This window comes from Panthera pardus, unplaced genomic scaffold, assembly GCF_024362965.1.
Source record: "Panthera pardus isolate Hobbes unplaced genomic scaffold, ASM2436296v1 HiC_scaffold_16, whole genome shotgun sequence".
In the NCBI taxonomy this organism is placed as follows: Eukaryota; Metazoa; Chordata; class Mammalia; order Carnivora; family Felidae; genus Panthera; species Panthera pardus.
The window spans coordinates 109,008,577-109,030,500 of record NW_026526721.1 but is presented as its reverse complement, the minus strand read 5'-3'; the positions used below and the strand labels follow the sequence as shown (position 1 = coordinate 109,030,500).

Genomic DNA, 21,924 nt, shown 5'->3' with positions numbered 1-21,924 from the left:
TTTAGTATCCAGAATATATAAAGAACTCCTGTAATTCACCAGCAAAAAGATAGCCCATTTAACAAATGAACCCTGGTTTTGACATTTCTCCAAAGATATACAAATGTCTGACAAGTACATGAATTTGTTTAATTTCATTGGTTATTAAGGAAATCAAAACCACAATAATTTTTTAAACCATAATAATTTTTTAAAAATCAGACAATAACAAGTGTTAATGAGGTTATAGAGAAATAGGAGCTCTTGAATACTACTGATGAGTATGTAAAATAGTGCAGCCACTGTGAAAAACAGTTTGGTGGTTCCTGAAATGTTAAATGTTACCATATGACACAGCAATTCCACTCTTAGGCATGTACCTGAGAGAAATGACAATGTATGTCCACACAGAAACTGATACATAAACGTTTATGGCAGCATTATTCACAAAAGCCAAAAGGTAGAAACAATTCATATGTCTACCCATAGATGAATGGATAAACAATGCTGTATATGCATGTAATGGAATATTATTCCAATGTAAAAAAGAATGAAGAACTGATACATACTACAGCTTGGATGAACCTCAAAAACATTATGTTAAGTGAAAGAAAGCAGATACAAAAGGGCACATATTGTGTGATTCGTTTTATATCTCTTATATCCAGAAGAGACAAATTCATAGAGACAGAAAGGAGATTAGTGGTTGCCAGGGGATGGGGGAGTAGGAGGAATAGGAAATGATCACTTACAGTATGAGATATTCTTCAGGGGTGTATTAGTCAGAGCTCTGCAGAGAAACAGAAGGACTAATGTGTGTATACAAACAGAAAGATATTTATTTTAAGAAACTAACTCAGATGATTACAGAGGCTGGCAAGTACAAAATCTGCAAGGTGGGTCAGCAGGCTGAAAACTCAGGGATGTATCAGTGTTGTAATTTAAGTGTGAAGGCTGTCTGCTGCCAGAATTCCCTCTTGCTCAGGGAGGTCAATATTTTGTTCTGTTCAGGACAACAACTGATTGGATGTGGGCTGTCCCACATAATGGAAAGCAATCTCCCTTACTCAAAGTACTGATTTAAATGTTAATCTTACCCCAAAATACTTTTATAGAAACATACAGAATAATATATGACCAAATATCTGGGAATCATGGCCCACCCAAGCTGACGCATAAAATTAACCATCACATGGAGTGATGAATAAGTTTTGAAACTACAGAGAGGTAGTAGCTGTACAACATTGTGAATGCACTAAATACCACTGAACTGCACGCTTTAAAATGGTTACTTGCATGTTGTATGCGTTTCACCTCCCTTTCAAAACAAAACAAAATAATAAAAGAGCACATTACGTTGTGTTTCCCTAATTACTAATGTTATTTATCATCCATGTATCCTCTTCATGGTTTTCCTTTCCATTTCTAAGTGGAGTTTTAGGAGTTCATTATACATTCTCAGTACAAGGCCTTTGTTAGATATATGGCTTGCAAATATTTTCTTCAGCCTGCAGCTTGTTTTTTCATTCTCTTCACATAGCCTTTCACAGAGCAAAAGTTTTTCATTTTGATGAGGTGCGAACTATCAATTTTTCCTTTTATGTATTGTGTTTTTGGTATCATGAAGCAGTTTTTCATGTTAAGTGTATAAATTCTTTACAATTTTCTGGAAAATTGAAAAATCCATGTGAGAGATCCAGGGGAAGATGGCGGCATAGGAGGACACTGGGCTCACCTCATCCTGCTGACCACTTAGATTCCACCCACACCTGCCTAAATAACCCAGAAAACTGCCAGAAGACTAGCAGAACAGACTCTCAGGAGCCAAGTGTAGACAAGAGGCCCATGGAAGAGGGTAGGAAGGGTGGAGAGGTGGTGCGCGCTACACAGACTGGCGGGAGGGAGCTGGGGCAGTGGAGGGGCACCCCGCCCGGCAAGGCAGAGCCCCCAAGTCTGGCTTGCAAAAGCGGAGGGGCCAGATTCCGTGAGTTCTGACAGCCAGCGGGACTTAACATCTGGAATGTTATAAGTCAACAGCTCTGCTCCGAGAGCAGAGGGTGAGAGGACACCGGAGGGAGTGGTATTGAGCCCAGGAAGACAGAGCTCAACTCGTCAGGGAACAAAGGCACTGGCAAGCGCCATCTCCCTCTTCCATCCCCCAGCCAAAGTCCCAAAGGGAACCAGTTCCCGTCATCGAACTTGCTTGCACCGTGCAAACACCCAACGCTGTGCTTCTATGGATCCATCCCTCACCTGGTGCTGCAGGGCCCCTCCCATAGGGGACCATGGATGGCAAAGCAAGCTAATCCTGCCCCTCCCACCCCTGTGTACCTTGCAGATCCACCCTGGCTAATATGCCAGATCCTATCGAAGCAGTACCAGAAGCCTGGCAGTGTGCAAGTAGTCCAGACAGGGGCCACACCACTCCACAGTGAGTCCTGCCCCGGGGAGAGGGGAAGATAAGTACACACCAGTCTGACTGTGGCCCCAGTGGTGGGCTGGGGGCAGACATCAGGTCTGACTGCGGCCCTGCCCACCAACACAGGTTACTCCAGACAGCACAGGGGAATTGCCCTGCAGTTCTGAGCCACCCCAGGGACTACCCAAAATGAAGAAACGGAAGAATTCTCCTCAAAAGAAATTCCAGGAAGTAGCGACAGCTAACAAAATGATCAAAAACGAGTTAAGCAATATAACAGAACAAGAATTTAGAATAATAGTCATAAAATTAATCTCTGGGCTTGAAAAAAGTATAGAGGACAGCAGAGAATGTATTGCTACAGAGTTCAAGGGACTAAGAAATAGTCATGAAGAGCTAAAAATTGCTATAAATGAGGTGCAAAATAAAATGGAGGCGACCACAGCTCGGATTGAAGAGGCAGAGGAGAGAATAGGTGAATTAGAAGATAAAATGATGGAAAAAGAGGAAGCTGAGAAAAAGAGACATAAAAAAATCCAGGAGTATGAGGGGAGAATTAGAGAAGTAAGTGATGCCTCTTATGTGGATCCTGAGAAACGTAACAGAAACCCATGGGGGAGGGGAAGGAAAAAAAAAAAAAAAAGAGGTTAGAGTGGGAGAGAGCCAAAGCATAAGAGACTGTTAAAAACTGAGAACAAACTGAGGGTTGATGGGGGGTGGGAGGGAGGGCAGGGTGGGTGATGGGTATTGAGGGCACCTTTTGGGATGAGCACTGGGTGTTGTATGGAAACCAATTTGACAGTAAATTTCATATATTAAAAAATAAAAAAAAATTAACTAAAAATAAATAAATAAATAAATAAAAAATTAAAAAAAAAAAAAAAAAAAAAAGAGAAGTAAGTGATGCAATCACAAGGAACAATATCGGTATAATAGGAATTCCAGAAGAGGAAGAGAGAGAGAAAGGGGCTGAAGGTGTACTTGAACAAATCATAGTTGAGAACTTCCCTGATCTGGGGAAGGAAAAAGGCATTGAAATCCAAGAGGCACAGAGAACTCCCTTCAGACGTAACTTGAATCGATCTTCTGCATGACATATCATAGTGAAACTGGCAAAATACAAGGATAAAGAGAAAATTCTGAAAGCACCTAGGGATAAACATGCTGTAACTTATAAAGGGAGACCCATAAAACTAGTGGCAGACCTACCTACTGAAACTTGACAGGCCAGAAAGGAATGGTAGGAAATCTCCAATGTGATGAACAGAAAAAATATGCAGCCAAGAATCCTTTATCCAGCAAGTCTGTCATTCAGAATAGAAGGAGAGATAAAGGTCTTCCCAAACAAACAAAAACTGAAGGAATTCATCACCACTAAACCAGCCCTACAAGAGATCCTGAGGGGGATTCTGTGAGTGTAATGTTGCAAGGACCACAAAGTACCAGAGACATCACTACAAGTATGAAACCTACAGACATCACAATGACTCTAAATCCATATCTTTCTATAATAACACTGAATGTAAATGGACTAAATGCTCCAACCAAAAGACATAGGATATCAGAATGGATAAAAAAAACAAGACCCATCTATTTGCTGTCTACAAGAGACTCATTTTAGACCTGACGACAACTTCAGATTGAAAGTGAGGGGATGGAGAACTATCTATCATGTTTCTGGAAGTCAAAAGAAAGGTGGAGTAGCCATACTTATATCAGACAAACTAGACTTTAAATTAAAACCTGTAACAAGAGATGAAGAAGGGCATTACATAATAATTACAGGGTCTATCCATCAGGAAGAGCTAACAACTATAAATGTCTATGCGCCGAATATGGGAGCCCCCAAATATATAAAACAATCACAAACATAAGCAACCTTATTGATAAGAATGTGGTAATTGCAGGGGACTTTAATACTCCACTTACAACAATGGATAGATCATCTAGACACAGGATCAATAAAGAAACAAGGGCCCTGAATGATACATTGGATCAGATGGACTTGACAGATGTATTTAGAACTCTGCATCCCAAAGCAACAGAATATACTTTCTTCTTGAGTGCACATGGAACATTCTCTAAGATAGATCACATACTTGGTCACAAAACAGCCGTTAATAAATATAAAAGAATTGAGACCATACCATGCACACTTTCGGACCACAATGCTATAAAACTTGAATCAACCACAGGAAAAAGTCTGGAAAACCTCCAAAAGCATGGAGGTAAAAGAACACCCTACTAAAGAATGAATGGGTCAACCAGGCAATTAGAGAAGAAATTAAAAAATATACAGAAACAAATGAAAATGAAAATACAACCATCCAAATGCTTTGGGATGCAGTGAAGGCAGTCCTGAGAGGAAAATACATTGCAATCCAGGCCTATTTAAAGAAACAAGAAAAATCCCAAATAAAAATCTAACAGCACACCTAAAGGAAATAGAAGCAGAACAGCAAAGACACCCCAAATCCAGCAGAAGAAGAGAAATAATAAAGATCAGAGCAGAAATAAACACTATAGAATAAAAAAAAAACACTGTAGAACAGATCAATGAAACCAAGAGTTGGTTTTTTGAAAAAATAAACAAAATTGATAAACCTCTAGCCAGGCTTCTCAAAAAGAAAAGGGAAATGACCCAAATAGATAAAATCATGAATGAAAATGGAATTATTACAACCAATCCCGCAGTAATGCATGCAATTATCAGGGAATACTATGAAAAATTATATGCCAACAAACTGGACAACCTGGAAGAAATGGACAAATTCCTAAGCACCCACCCACTTCCAAAACTCAAACAGGAAGAAATAGTAAACTTGAACAGACCCATAACCAGCAAAGAAATTGAATCAGTTTAGCAAAAAACTCCCAACAAATAAGAGTCCAGGACCAGATGGCTTCCCTGGGGAATTCTACCAGACATTTAAAGCAGAGATAATACCTATCCTTCTCAAGCTATTCCAAAAAATAGAAAGGGAAGGAAAACTTCCAGACTCATTCTATGAAGCCAGCATTACTTTGATTCCTAAACCAGACAGAGACTCAGCAAAAAAAAAGAGAACTACAGGCCAATATCCCTGATGAATATGGATGCAAAAATTCTCAATAAGGTAGTAGCAAATTGAATTCAACAGCATATAAAAAGAATTATTCACCATGATCAAGTGGGATTCATTCCTGGGCTGCAGGACTGGTTCAACATTCACAAATCCATCAATGTGATACATCACATTAATAAAAGAAAAGATAAGAACCATATGATCCTGTCAATTGATCCAGAAAAAGCATTTGACAAAATTCAGCATCCTTTCTTAATAAAAACCCTTGAGAAAGTTGGGATAGAAGGAACATACTTAAACATCATAAAAGCCATTTATGAAAAGCCCACAGCTAATATCATCCTCAATGGGGAAAAACTGAGAGCTTTCCTCCTGAGATCAGGAACACGACAGGGATGTCCACTCTCACCGCTGTTGTTTAACATAGTGTTGGAAGTGCTAGCATCAGCAATCAGACAACAAAAGGAAATCAAAGGCATCAAAATTGGCAAAGATGAAGTCAAGCTTTCGCTTTTTGCAGATGACATGATATTATACATGGAAAATCCGATAGACTCCACCAGAAGTCTGCTAGAACTGATACATGAATTCAGCAAAGTTGCAGGATACAAAATCAATGTACAGAAATCAGTTGCATTCTTATACACTAACAATGAAGCAACAGAAAGACAAATAAACTGATCCCATTCACAATTGCACCAAGAATCATAAAATACCTAGGAATAAACCTAACCAAAGATGTAAAAGATCTGTATGCTGAAAACTATAGAAAGCTTATGAAGGAAATTGAAGATATAAAGAGATGGAAAAACATTCCGTGCTCATGGATTGGAAGAATAAATATTGTTAAAATGTCAAAACTACCCAAAGCTATCTGCACATTCAATGCAATCCCAATCAAAATTGCACCAGCATTCTTCTCGAAGCTAGAACAAGCAATCCTAACATTTGTATAGAACCACAAAAGACCCTGAATAGCCAAAGTAATTTTGAAGAAGAAGACCAAAGCAGGAGGCATCACAATCCCAGACTTTAGCCTATACTACAAAGCTGTAATCATCAAGACAGCATGGTATTGGCACAAACACAGACACATAGACCAATGAATAGAATAGAAACCCCAGAATTAGACCCACAAAAGTATGGCCAACTGATCTTTGACAAAACAGGAAAGAATATCCAAAGGAAAACAGACAGTCTACTTAACAAATGGTGCTGGGAGAACTGGACAGCAACATGCAGAAGAATGAAACTAGACCACTTTCTTACACCATTCACAAAAACAAACTCAAAATGGATAAAGGACCTGACTGTGGGACAGGAAACCATCAAAACCCTAGAGGAGAAAGCAGGAAAAAACCTCTCTGACCTCAGCCGCAGCAATTTCTTACTTGACACATCCCCAAAGGCAAGGGAATTAAAAGCAAAAATGAAGTATTGGGACCTCATGAAGATAAAAAGCTTCTGCACTGAAAAGGAAACAATCAAGAAAACTAAAAGACAACCAATGGAATGGGAAAAGATATTTGCAAATGACATATCAGACAAAGGGCTAGTATCCAAAATCTATAAAGAACTGACCAAACTCCACACCCGAAAAACAATCCAGTGAAGAAATGGGCAGAAAACATGAATAGACACTTCTCTAAAGAAGACATCCAGATGGCCAACAGACACATGAAAAGATGCTCAACGTCAATCCTTATCAGGGAAATACAAATCAAAACCACACTGAGATACCACCTCATGCCAGTCAGAGTGGCTAAAATGAACAAATCAGGAGACTATAGATGCTGGAGAGGATGTGGAGAAACAGGAACCCTCTTGCACTGTTGGTGGGAATGCAAACTTGTGCAGCTGCTCTGGAAAACAGTGTGGAAATTCCTCAAAAAATTAAAAATAGATCTCCCCTATGACCCAGCAATAGCACTGCTAGGAATTTACCCAAGGGATACAGGAGTGCTGATGCATAGGGGCACTTGTACCCCAATGTTTATAGCAGCACTTTCAGCTATAGCCAAATTATGGAAAAACCCTAAATGTCCATCAACTAATGAATGGATAAAGAAATTGTGGTTTATATACACAATGGAATACTACATGGCAATGAGAAAGAATGAAATATGGCTTTTTGTAGCAATGTGGATGGAACTAGAGAGTGTTATGGAGAGTGAAATAAGTCATATAGAGAAAGACAGATACCATATGTTTTCACTCTAATGTGGATCCTGAGAAACTTAACAGAAGACCATGGGGGAGGGGAAAGAAAAAAAAAGGTTAGAGAGGGAGGGAGCCAAAACATAAGAGGGAGCCAAACTGAGAACAAACTGAGGGTAGATGGGGGCTGGGAGGGAGGGAAGGGTGGGCGAGGGGTATTGAAGAGGGCACCTATTGGGATGAGCACTGGGTGTTGTATGGAAACCAATTTGACAATAAATTTCATATTAAAAAAAATCCATGTGAGACACAGGTAAACACTAAAGAATAGCAAATTAATCAGAACACTCTATACCCTTACTATCTTGAACAGGCAGGAGCATATTGAAGCAGTATTTTAAATTACAGAAGTTTACTATGTGTTGCACTCATTCCTAACTGCATGTTTTAGGAGCACAAAGCAAGAAGAATTTAGGTGTTTTTAAATAATGTCTATGAAAGTACTTTGCCAATTCACTGGCAAAAAATGACAAAAGACTATCTTGCAGGAGTAAAAAAGTTATTTTCTAATGATTATAATAAACTTTAGGTTGAAAATGTAATTAGGGTAACTGATAAGATATAGGACTCTTCAACTAGATTTAAGACATTGCATGGGGCATACTTATACTAAAAGGTTATTTATCGTTATCTGGAATTCAAGCTCAACTGTGTGTTCTGTATTTTTATTTGCTCAATTTGGCAACCTTAAATGTAGTACAAGTGCTTTCATAAAGGAGGTGCTAATGGGCTATTTAATGAAGCTCTCGCCACAAAATAGACATGTTGAACAAATATCTGTTCTATGAATTTAACTTTTCTTCTTGTTACATTTTCTGTTAACTTAAACACCATCTAAAAGGGATTTCCATTACAATCAAAGACTAATAAAACTGGAATGAGCCATAGAGATCACCTAGTTCAGTCCTCTAGATTTACAGATGAGAAAACTGAGTACTATAAGTGCCACTGTAATTCTAGAGACAGAAGTGAGGATCAGTGCTCCTTCCTAACCCCCACCAGAGTTTCACAATTCCCCAGTCTCAGAATATATGAAAACTACAAGCATTTTACAGCCCAAGCCACTTAGGAACCTAATAATTTGGGGCCAAAGGAAATGTTCCAGGATTTGACAGAACTCATTATGTCTTTACAAGACATTTACATTAAAATATTAAGTAGAAAAAATGAAATATAAATACTAGCCTATATGAAGTTAATATTTGCTTTAATTTAGAACAGTTGAAGAAATTATTATGGGATTCCAAATGTGAGAGCAGAAAACTAAAGCCCCTCTAGGTAGTTTTCACTTATTACTATCACTAAGTAAGAGCTTAAGTCACCAGAAATAAGGATTCAAAGAGGAAAAAATAGTGACCTCTGTTGAACACCAAACCTATATATTAAGCTGTATAGTGGAAGTTGTCATTTGGTAATATCCTAGGTCCTCAAGCTCCACATCCTTTTTCTAGCCCCTCTTTTCTTCCTTCTTGCCATGATAAACTTCTTTCAATACCTTGAACAAGTTATGGTTTTTCTATTTTCCTTTGTTTGGAAAATAATCCAGACATCCTTCAACACATACTGTTTATTCTCCTACTTATCCTGTATGTCTCAGCTTAACTGGAGACTGATTTCCCTAGACTAGGTTAGGTGATCCACTGTGTTTTCATAGCATCCTATAGCATCTTCATATTTTATTGGCATTGTTTGTTGAATGTAAGCTAGGCAAGAGCAAGAACTCCACAAGTCAGTCTCTAGTGCTTAATGTGTTATCTAGTGCATAGATATATATAGGTACTCAGTATATATTTGATCAACTGAAAAAATAGTAAATTGGTAACACAAATGCAGTAAAACATATCTTCAAAAATACCTAATGACGTGGGAAAATGGTCAGATATGTAAGGAAAATATACATGCTATGGGATACATATAGTGTGATTTTAATTTTGTAAAATAAGAAAATATACATTTTTACACGGAAAAAAGATTGGAAATATACCAAAATATTAATAGAGAAAATGTTTCAAAGTTTATTTATTTATTTTTGAGAGAGAGAGAAAAAGCGCAAGTGGGGAGGGGCAGAGAGACAGAGGGAGAGAGAGAATCCCAAGCAGGCTCCAGACTCTCAGCGCATAGCCTGACACGGGGCTCAAACCCACCGATTGCGAGATCATGACCTGAACCAAAATCAGATGCTTAACCTACTGAGCCACCCAGGCAGCCCACGAAAATGTTTTGTTGGCAAAAAATTATGTGATTTATTTTTATGATCAGAAAAAATGAGTTATTCTAGAAGAGAAATCCATATTTTCTATACTCCTGTTAAAGACATAAATAAGGGTTAAAAACCATTATTTTCCAATTCATCCTCATAGTCAGTTTTGGTGGAAGGTTTTGGCATTTTTATACTCTTTATGTCCCATGAAACATTTTTCAAATTAGACCCAACGATTCTATGTTAATATAGCTTTTCCTAAAGGCATCCTGAGTACAAATGTAATTCTACACTTTTATATTGTGTATTATCTGTAATTCTCTAATGTACCTCCATTCTATTTAATCTGTGGTTTCTTAAAGAACCGTTTCTCTCCTGAGTACTTCTGAAAACATGGTCATCTTTCTTACAGTTAAGATTTTGAAGAGTTTGGCATCCTTTCTTCAATAGCCAAATTTAAAGAATGTAAAATTTGTTATGCTTTTGTAGAAAATATATGATACTATTAAAGAGCCACAGATCACCATTAAATGTGAATTACTTCACAGTGCGGTAAGGCACAAAATACATTATATTTTTGCTATCTCACAGCTTAGTAATTCTATATTCAAACTTTTCTATATTCAACCTCTCGGTTTTTTTTACCTCTCAATTACATTTAAAAAATTATTCTGAAATGAAAAATCCAATATTGTTTATTGTGATTAATATTAACTTTATTCAACAAATGTGTATAGAGAGCACCTTCAAATGATTGGCAGAGTGCTAAACTTTGACAGTACAGAATGAGTAAGATATAGTCCCTGTCTTTGAGGTATTCACAGTCTATTTAGAGAGAAATATTACAAAAATATATATGACAATATAGCACAATAAATCCTGTTATATAAGGAGAACAAAGTACTTGAGGCAAAGAGATCAAAGGTGGGTGTCATTGAAGCCGCTTGTACCTTTTACTTCTTTTCCGGTTCAAGCTACCATCACCCCTTACCTTGATTGGCAGAATAGCCTACAACTGCTCCCCTGTTTCAATCCCTGCCTTCCTGTAATCTATTCTCAACACAGCAGCCAGATGATAGTTTCAGAAATGTGTTCAGTATGTCCTCCCTTTGCTCAACCCCCCCCAGTGGCTCCCTGTTTCACTGAGTGAAAGTGAGTCCTTCCAAATCCTTCCTGATTGTGGCCTCCTACCCCCACCACAGATTTTTGTCCTTTTCTTTTCCTGTGTTCTCCTTTGCTGAGTCTGCTGTAGGCACATTAATGCTTTGATGATGTTCAAACCTATCAGCATATTTACACTTTGGGGACCTCACACTTAGCTTCCCTTTGCCAGAAAACTCATGACCCAGCATGATTCCCTCCTTACTTACTTTACCTTGATCACATAATACCTACTGTATGAGGCCTAACCAGGCCAGGACATCTTAAATTACAACTTGTACTTTCAAGCACTCCCCATTCCCCTATCCTATCCTTACTATTATTTTTTTTAATTTGCATGGCACTTAGAACTATCCAACATTTTTATTGTTTATCTCTCTCCCTCAGTCCCAGATTATTTTATTCACTAATGTATCAAATACATTACAGAAGGAGCTTGCATACATGTTAAATGTTCAATAAATGATAAAAAGATGATTTAACCTAGTTTTTATTATAGTAAAATCTAAGTTTTTACTAATTCAGAATTTGTGGTAACTCTTCTTAGATTCATTTGAGATTTATCTTTACATTTTCTATTAACACATTGTGGTGTTTTTTTTTTTTTTTGGCAACTAGTTGCCAAGTTCCAACAAGTTGGAATAAGAGTTCCAACAAGTTGGAATAAGAGAAAAGAACGTATAACCTCTTTAAGAAAACTATTTTCAGTCAATTTTTACTGAATCTATACAGAGAGTAAATGAAAAGCTGATTTCTAGCTGAAAACCACCACCTAAGATTTTGATTATTTTTTGTTGTTGTAATTATATGTTACTAAAGTAATAAAATTACATTTCCTTTAAATTGGTGAATTCTTCAGATTTGGACTGATTTTGGACTAGCTTTTGCAACTAGTTCTGCATTAAAGAACAATTGCAGTAATGTTAAGAGAAATCATATAGATATAGGTATTAAATGGAATGTTGCAACATGTAGTCTTTATAAACCTCTGACATTCTAAGAATCTTTGGTTCCTGATGGAAGACACTAATAAGAGCCTTTAGTCAGGCTAATAGCTAAATCATGTTCTGTTGGAAAGACACATTAGAAACACATTAATTATTTCAGGCAACTGGAGTACCATTTTTTCACTGCAACATTTAGGAGATCTTAAAAAAGGGAAATGGAAACAATAGACTAGGAACTAAGCCCTGTAGTGGTCTGGAGGGCCTAGTGACTGCTGTAAGTGTTCGGTATTCATAGAAATTTGGTGCTTTCTCCCCATTAAGTGAGTGTGTTGCTTTCACTGAGCAATCAAAGCAGTGGGGATATGGAATTGACTTTTGTGTGTTGTGTGATATGAGGGCTTCACACTTTGGGCAATTCTCCTTTACATGTAACGACTCGTATTTGCCAAGTAGTTGGTCAGAAATATAGTTTAGTTTCTGGCCATGGACCTATGATCCTGAGCTCACTACGAGGGAATCCATATTCATTTTCTAAAGGACCCTAGCTCTCTCTCAGTGACACTTAAAGAAGTTAACTTTGTTAAGGAAAAAAGAGTTGATGACAATAACGATCTATTTGGCATTTTAAAAGACCCAGGGCTCCTCCCACTCTTCCTTGGAGAAATTACCTAACTGCTAATTTGCTATGCAGAAAAGCCTTCCAAACTGCCTGCTGCCAGATTAGCTTTATCAGGGTACACATCAAACTTGCTTTGAGTTGTGGTCTTATCATGTGGAAAATGATGCAAACAGAAGATTACTGAATGAAAACAAGTATACAGATGCCCACTTACCATCAAGATGTTAGAATTAACTAAAAGAGCATATTAATAAGTTGGTCTTTTTTTCTCAAATTGCCAAGCAGGTGGGAGGTTTGAATTGGTATCTTTTGTGAGCTCTTGGTTTGAAATGAAGAGAGTGTGAGTTTCCCTCCACCCCCGATTATCTTCTGTTCATTTTAATTTGAAGTTCTCAAAGATATTTCAAAGTGAGATGCTGTTCTTTCCCTTCCTCTTTCAAAGTTTAATCAATTAGCGTTTGACATGTGTATGAAATGATAAGCATTAGCTAGCATAATAAGGAAGCAGGAAAGCAATTTGTCTTTTCCAGCTATATATTTAAAAAATTAATCACTGCTTATAAATCCTTCCCAACTCCTTTTTTCCCCCACTAACAAATGAGATTGTATTCTGAAATTATTAAAAAGTAATTGCAGTATAAACAGAAAATGGTGAATAGGGAGGGTTGACTGAATTGATTCTATTTAGAGCTTGACCTTCTGTTTTCATCATTGCTAATTAAATAAGCTCAATTTAGGTTGGAGATAAGCTAAAGTATGCAACATTGCTATGAAATCTTTAAGATGCTCTAAACTGGAGAGACCCTATATAGTAGAAAGATCCTCTCTACAGAGACTGGAGATCAAATCCTGATTCTGTCACTTTTTGTGTGGCCTTCGATAAACAGCTTATCTTTTATGAATCTCAGTTTTCTCATTGTAGATAGCATGAATGTAACATTCTATAGGAAATGACTGTGAAGGTTATGGAACATTTTTGTGTGATTTTCCATAAAATTAGAACTTCATCTTGATCTTCTTCTGTTCTACATCTAATTTGGCTTGCAAAGGATTAACATTGACTTTCTGATGCCAAGATCAAGGACAGATAATAGTTACACTATAATGTAATTGTCAGTGGAAGATTGTAAACTTTGATGTGTAAGTGTGGCCAAATATGCAGTATTTAATGCAGTTCTATCTTTGAAAACTCTATTTCTTTTGCCTCTGTGGGGTTATTCTTGCATAAATCTGAGTTCACTTGAGGGAAGTTTCCAAGGAGCAGCTGGGTTATTTCTGGGTTCAAGGTATTCAAAGCTCTGACTAAATCTTAACAACAGAATAATTTTCTTCCCCCAGATAGCAGTGTGATGGGAAAGGTTGTTGGACTATTTGGATGAATGTATAAAAGCTTAAATTAAAACATGGGGAGAGAATACTTTCATACATTTGTTTTCTAGTTTACTTGTAACATGTTAGCCTTCCCTTGCTTCATAAAGAATCCTCTAAGATTAGATGAGCACAAAATCCAAGCAACCAACACTGCTGGTTCATTAATGTCACACTTCATCCATTCTTCCTGTGTGTTCAAATGTCATACAACCCTAAAATAAAACAAAGAAAAACAAAACAAAAAACAAGCTAACCCCCAAGGTAAATAACAACAGCAACAAAAAACTACTATCAATACCACAACCTACTGCAACAAAAAGCCAGGTCCAAGCCATAACTAACAGCTGTTTAGAAGTAAGTTAGATTGTTAACATTGCTGTGTTTTAATAGCATAAAGACTCCTTATGTAATAGAGTTTATATGTAATTAGGCAATGGCTAAAAGGATAGGAAGAGTAGAGATTCCAAATGTAAAAGATTTAAATTTCTAACACATTTCTGTAGTATGACTTTAATATACCACTGAAAGTTTTGAGTGTTCCAGTTCTCATTCCTTAACTAAAAATTGCATTTATTGAGAATCATTATTTAAAATTCCTACATACCTTGATCAAATACATTTTGAAGAATATCTTTACATTATTATTACAACAACCCTATAAAAAAGGTACACCCTGACCATTGAAGAAATCTAGTTACAGAGTTTAAAAGTTGTATGCCCAAGGATTAAAGTTGTTTTAGTGGTAAGACCAGGTTTTGAAAAAAACTGATGTTCATTTCATTCCCAGTAACATCTACCTTGCCTACTGTATAGAATTATTTGTAAACATCAAATGAAATAATGTGTTTGAAAGTATTTTACAAAACTAAAATTCTGTTATGTATCTGCACATATGTTAAATGTATATGTGATCTCTCCCTTTTGGGGAGATTTCATGAGAAACTAAGCCACATGTAAACACGGTGGTATAATGGAAGGAACTTGACTTTTAGGATTAAATAGGGGTTTAAAAAAGGTCATGTAGGATGTTATTTTATACTTTATCACAGTTGAAAGAGATCCATGGCTTTGCCTTTGACATTTTCCTCATTCACAACATAGTTTATCACAGCTGATTCCTCTTCATGATTCATATCCCAGCCATGATTTCTAGAGATAGCTTCCTTGAATACCTAATTTAATATCCCATTTCCACTGTGGTACTGTTTACCATTTTCCCCCTTTAGCATTTTGACAATATTTATTATTACTTAGATTACTGACTTTTATTGTTGTTGTTTGCTTGTTTACTATCTTCTTTAGGGGAACCTTCTTTGGGGGCCAGTTTAGGCTGGCCACTAACTAGCCATGTGACATAGCAACTTCTTAACTCTTCCAGACCTAAGAATTCTCATATTTGAAAATAAGAGCAAAACAGAGCTTCCAAAGAGAGTTTTCACATACATTATTCTTAAAATAAGGAAATGAGAAAATCAGACTAAAAGGGCACACAAATCTTTTTCAATTCTAAAGCTTGATGTATCTAAGTCTTTGATGTATAGCTTACATGTATTTAGTCGATAAGTAATCACATAGAAATATATACAAAAACATATTGGGATTTGGAATCCTTCTACACAATTTCTTTTCTCCTACTGGCTATTCATGCTATTTAAGATCTAAACATTCTGTGACTATTACGATTACAAATACACATTCTGTATATTTGTTAGTGCAAGTTTTTAAAGTTGATAAAATATGATATTTTTGCAAGTATTTTTACTTAGAATTTTAGTCAAGATCTTGCTTGGAATTATGGTCAATGCTCAACAGTGATAGTCTCTGAAGAAATCTATTCTTTGGCTGCCTTTGTCATTGCATTTCACATTTATCATATTTAGAGTCTATTCAGATAGTAGTCATTCATTCCTCACTGTTTCATTCCATCAGAATCATTATTTGCATATGAATGTTTTTCTAAAATAGGAATTTAGGCTTGTGTAAGGATAACACTATGTTTAAAACTAATTAAATAAGATGAAGAACTTGAAATTTTTGGTGACGACCCTATTGAAATGATTGCTAAAGTGCATTTCATTATCGAATCAAAGAATCATGCCCTAGAAGAATAAAGAGACCAGAAAGGAAACTCAATGAATCTAATTTAATTCAGTATATATTTTTTTGTTTCCACTGCTAAATTATTTAGGATTTAGAATGTTATTAAATAGCCTTTGGAGTGAACTCTAAGTTTTTCTCCTTTAGGTGGTTCCATAGTTTGTCTGAAAGAAGGTTTTGGAGGGGTTGGTTGAACTGAAAATTATGTTTCTATTTTCAATGGTTTCCTAATTTAAAATTTTCACCTCTCCAAAAAAATATTTTTGACCTGAAGAGCACAAAATTGGGTATTTACCCAAAGGACACAAAAATACTAATTTAAAGGAATACATGCACCCTAATGTTCATAGCAGCATTATGTACAACAGCCAAATTATGGAAACAACCCAAGTGTCCATTGACTGATGAATGGATAAAGAAAATGTAACAGTGCTCATTTTGGCCACACATATACTAAAATTGGAACAATACAGAGAAGATTAGCATGGCCCCTATGCAAGGATGACATGTAAATTCATCAAGCATTCCATATTTAAAAAAAAGATGTGGCATATATATACATAGTGGAACAACCTGGATGGTGCTAGAGAGTATCATGCTAAACAAAATAAGTCAGTTAGAGAATGACAAATACCGTATGATTTCACTCATATGTGGAATTTAAGAAACAAAACAAGTGAACAAAGAGGAAAAAAAAAGAGTTTGGGAGGTAAACAAAGAACCAGACTCTTAACTATAAGAACAAACTGATAGTTACCAGAGAGGAGATGGGTGGGTGGATGGGCTAAATAGGTAATGGGGATTAAGGAGTATAGTTGCTGTGATGAGCTCTGGGTGTTGTATGGAATTGTTGAATCACTATTTGTACACCTGAAACTAATATTACACTCATTGTTAACTGGAATTTTAAAAAAATCCTTAAAAATGGTGATTATAATAAATAAATAGGGGTGCCTGGGTGGCTCATTCTGTTGAGCATCCAACTCTTGACTTTTCAGGTCATGATCCCAGGGTCGTGAGATTGAGCCCCATGTCAGGCTCTGCACTGAGCAGGGAGCCTGCTTGAGATTCTTCTCTCTCTCTCTATCCCTCCATCTCTCCCCCCACCCCCGCCCCGGCTTGTGCCCACTCTCTCTCATTGTCTCTCTTTTTCTAAATCAATCAATCAATCAATCAATAAAAACGATCTGTTAAGATTCTTGGTTGTAAGCAACAGAAATTGATTCTACTTCATCGGAATCAACTAGAATTAAACTTATTTAATAGAATTTAATGGAATTCAACAGAATTAACTAGACTTAAGCTGGTTCAAATCAATTGTTCTTCCTAAGAAAAATTTTTTTCAGAGTTTAAGCAGCAGAAAGAGAGGTGAAGAACCAAGCTTTAAAAGGATAGGAGCTAGAGTAACTACAGCAGAAACACATAGTTTTTTGGGGGGTCAGGGCATGAATCAACTCCAGTGTTTTCAAATGCATGACTGGTCTAGCACAAAATCACATACCATAAGATTGTAATGGACAGAAGAACAGTTTTCTCAAAGCAAAAGTTAGTTTTCTATTTCATAAAGAAAGGGAATGAATGTTGAGACCAATGGCAACACAAGTGAAGAATTATTTTCCTCACTTTGGGCTCTTGGGCTAACTGAATTTAACTTTGCAATCTTTGCAGTCACGTCTTTTGGTTGGAAGCCATGTATATGCTCTAAGTGCTGCCCTAAGGAGATTAGGACTGGAAACCCCATTGCTTTACTAATCCTGTGCAACCTTAATTTTTCCTTCACAAGTGGAGTATTTTTTCTTGCCTTGCTTATCCAAAAAGCAAAGCCTTTAAAGATCCTTACATGTAACACAGGAATAACATGATTACATGTAACATAGAGTATTTGTAAGTCTCTGATAAGGTAATGAATGTAGAGTGACATTTTGTGCATCATAAATCACTGTATACAACTAAGGTACAGTTATTATTTTAATTATGTTTATATTGTTTAGGCTAAAGACAATGTAGAGTAGTAGTAGTAGTTAAGAGTATGAACTCAAGAACTACAGGACTAAATTCAAACTTCAACTATACCACCTTGGGCAAGTGACTTGAATGTTAAGTGGCTCATTTCCCTTGTCTTTAAGTTGAGGATAATAGTAGTGCCTTTTTCAAAGTGATCATTTTTAGAGTTAAATGAATGCATATATGAAAAGCACTTAGAACAATGCCTGACACAAAATAAATGATATAAAATTATTTCTATTATTATTGTTGTTGTCTTTCTTGTGAAAGCTAATCTTTGAGTTCTACTTTTAACATTTATTTCAAGATTTATAAATACAACTATGCTACACTGCTATGCCTTATTTAGAAGTTTTCCTGAAATCATATTGTTGGGTGAATTATTTGTACCTCTGTGTCATGTTTTTACATCTGGATTATCTAGTCCTTTGGGGTTAGCTCATGTTGTCCACATTTTATTATTTCCCAAAGGCACTAATAATTCACTCTCACATGAATTAAACCTCTCTTTCATTCTTTTTCACTTACATATTTGTTTCTCTTAATCATCTTGTAGTGTTTATTTTGAAAGAAGGGCGTCAAAAGCTATTGGATTATACTGAAAAGATTTTTAGTATCAGTTCCCAGTTCAGTTTCCTTGTACAATGAATAATAGCTAGGGCTATTGGGCCAACATGAAAAGTTACCCCAAACTTGGTTCTGTTAGGACCAGGTTGGCTACTGCTTTTATGTATGAGATTATCAGAATATTTTCAAAAAGTCTGCACCTCAAATTCTCACTTTGAAGACTGTCAATTCTTGGCAAAAATAAACAAAACATACGATCTCTCTCTTTTTCTCTCATTCTCTCTCTCTCTCTCTCTCTCTCTCTCTCTCTCTCCCCACACACACCCCAAAACTAAACAAAAGTGAAAAGGCATAGAACTGAATTTTCATTTATTTCAAAATAATTTCTAAAAAATCTGGCTTGAAGATTTTGCCTTAATAAGGCATATTTATCAAGGTAGAAAGACATGTTATATATTAACATTTTTAGCTTGTTCAATAATTCTTAAATATTTAGACATATGACAAGTTGGCCTCCATTTGTACTCTTCTATTGTGTTAGAATGGTTTAATTCTTTAATGACAGATAACTGAGTTATATTTAATGTAGATATAATTTGCAGGGAACTGATTTCAGAGAGAAATGTCATGCTACATTTGCATGCTGGAGTTTCATAAGTATTAATATGTGTTTCTATTTACAACAATGAATCCATTAATCCAACAAATATTTATTGAGTTGCAACTGTGTCTGGGCACTCATACAGGAACTGCAGGCACAGCAGTGAACAAAAAAGACCAAAAGTCCTTACTTTGCGGGAGCTTATATGTTAATGGAGGAGGAAGATAATAAATGACAGACAGGTAAATATATTATGGGATCACTTAGTAATAAGTGCTATGGAGAAAAATAAAGCAGGGAAAGGGGACTAAATACTGGCAAGGTAGTATTGCTGGTTTATATGATAGCCATGGAAGACCTTCGTGAGATGTCATTTGAGCAGAAGCCTGAAGGAAACGAGGGAGAAACTTTGCAAATATCTGGGCAAAGAGCGTTCCAGGCAGAGACAGTGGTGAGTGCAAAGACCCTGTGATGAGAGTGGGTTAGGCATATTTAAGGAACAAGCTGCTGGAGGGAAATAGACAAGGGATGAGGTCCAAAAGGGGTCATGGACAAGACTCCATGGTCTTGGCAGGTGATTTTATAGACTTTGGCCTTTATTCTGAATGAGATAGGAAGCTACTGATATTTTGAGCAGAGTAGTGACATGATCTGACTCAATTTTAAACAATGTCTCTGGCTAATATTAGATGCATTAAAGAATGGGAAATCTATAGGCTGAAAAATCTGAATGCTGGAGCTGGGTGGGAATTCAATTAGGGAGGCATTAGAGCAAGGATCATCATTTTAGACGTTACTTAAAGATAAGCAAATCTTACTTAAAGGGCTAACATTTAAGTATTAAAGTGTCAGTGAGCCATGCCTCCTTGAATTATTTCATATTACACTAACATCCTTACAAAGAATAATATCTTCCAGGAAAAGAGAAGATACTGGGTTAAAAGGTTTGAAATAAAGATTTTTTTGATGTCCTAAGACACGCTAATAATATACCAAGTCAAATAAATTATCATATTTTCTTTGATTTTTCTGATGGAAGAACAAGCTGTGTATACTCTCTTTAGAGACTAGGTAAGTTCCATCAGGGAAGCCAAAAAATGTTAATGGACACTTTGAAATTGATTTTATAAGAACATTTTCATGAAATAAGAACATATTGAGGTGCAAAATTAAATGCCTGTTTGAGGCACTGGTTCATCTTCTGTGGCCTTTACGATGTCAGTGTCACAATATAAAAAAAAAAGGAGATTCAAGTTAAGTCAGTAAAGAGTGAATTGTTGGAAGCTGTAAATACAACCCTTGCTTACTTCATGGGTGAGACTGAAACAATATGAAAGACTTCCAACAAAATCAGAATTGCTTTTTCCTGTTCAACCTCACCCTTATCCTTTCTTTTTAATTTTGAGAATAAATACTACTAGTATTTGGTGCTGAAATATTCATTTACCATATGTCAAAAAAGCCTAGTCTCTTGAACAGATTTCAATTTCTCTAGTGTAATCCTAGAGACTGTGGCTTATTGATTCTGTATGTTACTGTCCATTATGTTTAGCTATTATGATAATGTTTAAGATATTAATGTGCTAATTAAATGGAAGTTCTAATTACTTACTCTTGCATGGTAGATGCTGACCAATCATTCTTCTTGCTTTGAAAATATAGATGCTTTTAGATATATACTTATTCACATCTTTAGTGGCATATTATTTTGTTACTTATTGTGTATCCATGAGCCAGCAAATTAATTTTCGTTGCATTTCTACTGTCCAGCATCATGCTGGGTGGTTAGGATCAGAGGTCCTTGCTTATAAAGTTATTGCATAACCTGGGAGAACTATTTTTCTGATAGGATTTAAGGTTTTTCTCCTTACTATTTATAATTTAGAAACTCTGTTGAAGAATCAAATTGAATTGACATTAATGAGAGCCTACTTTTTCTCAGAGCAATGCTAGGTGCAGAAGAATTATAAAGACATGATTCCTAATGTCATGGAGGTTACCATGGCTAGAGAGCTCCATAGCACAAACATACTAGAGTCTCAGAGTGGGTGACCAGACTCTGAATACTGCAGGAGCACAGAAAGGGTGGCACCATTATGGACTTGGTTTGATAAGGAGTCATGAGGACATGATTCTGGAACTATGGCTTGAGGTATGAGAAGTCTGTGGAATGCAAGAAGTGTATTTCAGAGATTCAATCTGTTGAGAATAAAAAAATATGGCTACGCTTGGATGTAGTAAAAATAGATGAGGTTATATAAGTGCTGTAATGAGTAATAAGTGGCTTGGTATTATTCCTACCACCTTCCAACCTCCCAGCCTAGGGGTGAACTGACTGCTGAATGATATTTTTCATTTTTGGTACCAAATCAAATAGTTTTTTTAGCATCAGGTAATTACTGCTGAAGTTTTCATTCTTATCGTTTGTCACTTTCCTGTGACTTGAAAATATGGAGCACAAGTTGTCCTGACCACTTTTCATTCAATAGCAGCACTCTGTAGAAGCACTTTTTGCCCCAAGCTACTGCCAAGGTATGGAACATACAGTGTGGCTATTATTCCAAGCAACACTTTTCTTGCAGAAACTGGAGAGAAGCCAAAAGAAAAATCAATCACAATTATTCTAAGTGATGGTTCACAATGTTCTCCTTAACTTAATCTGTTAGTTCCCTGAGAG

The 21,924-nt window shown here is 36.3% G+C and overlaps 1 long non-coding RNA gene and 1 other non-coding gene across 4 annotated transcripts in view; both read left to right on the top strand.

Moving 5' to 3' along the window:
* Positions 1-21,924, top strand: part of LOC109261488 (uncharacterized) — a 353,953-nt gene that overhangs the window by 199,509 nt on the left and 132,520 nt on the right. The gene's annotated exons all lie outside the window — the stretch shown is intronic.
* Positions 16,505-16,611, top strand: LOC128777436 (U6 spliceosomal RNA). Its single transcript, XR_008422696.1, has one exon. It is a non-coding gene; the product is annotated as a U6 spliceosomal RNA (small nuclear RNA).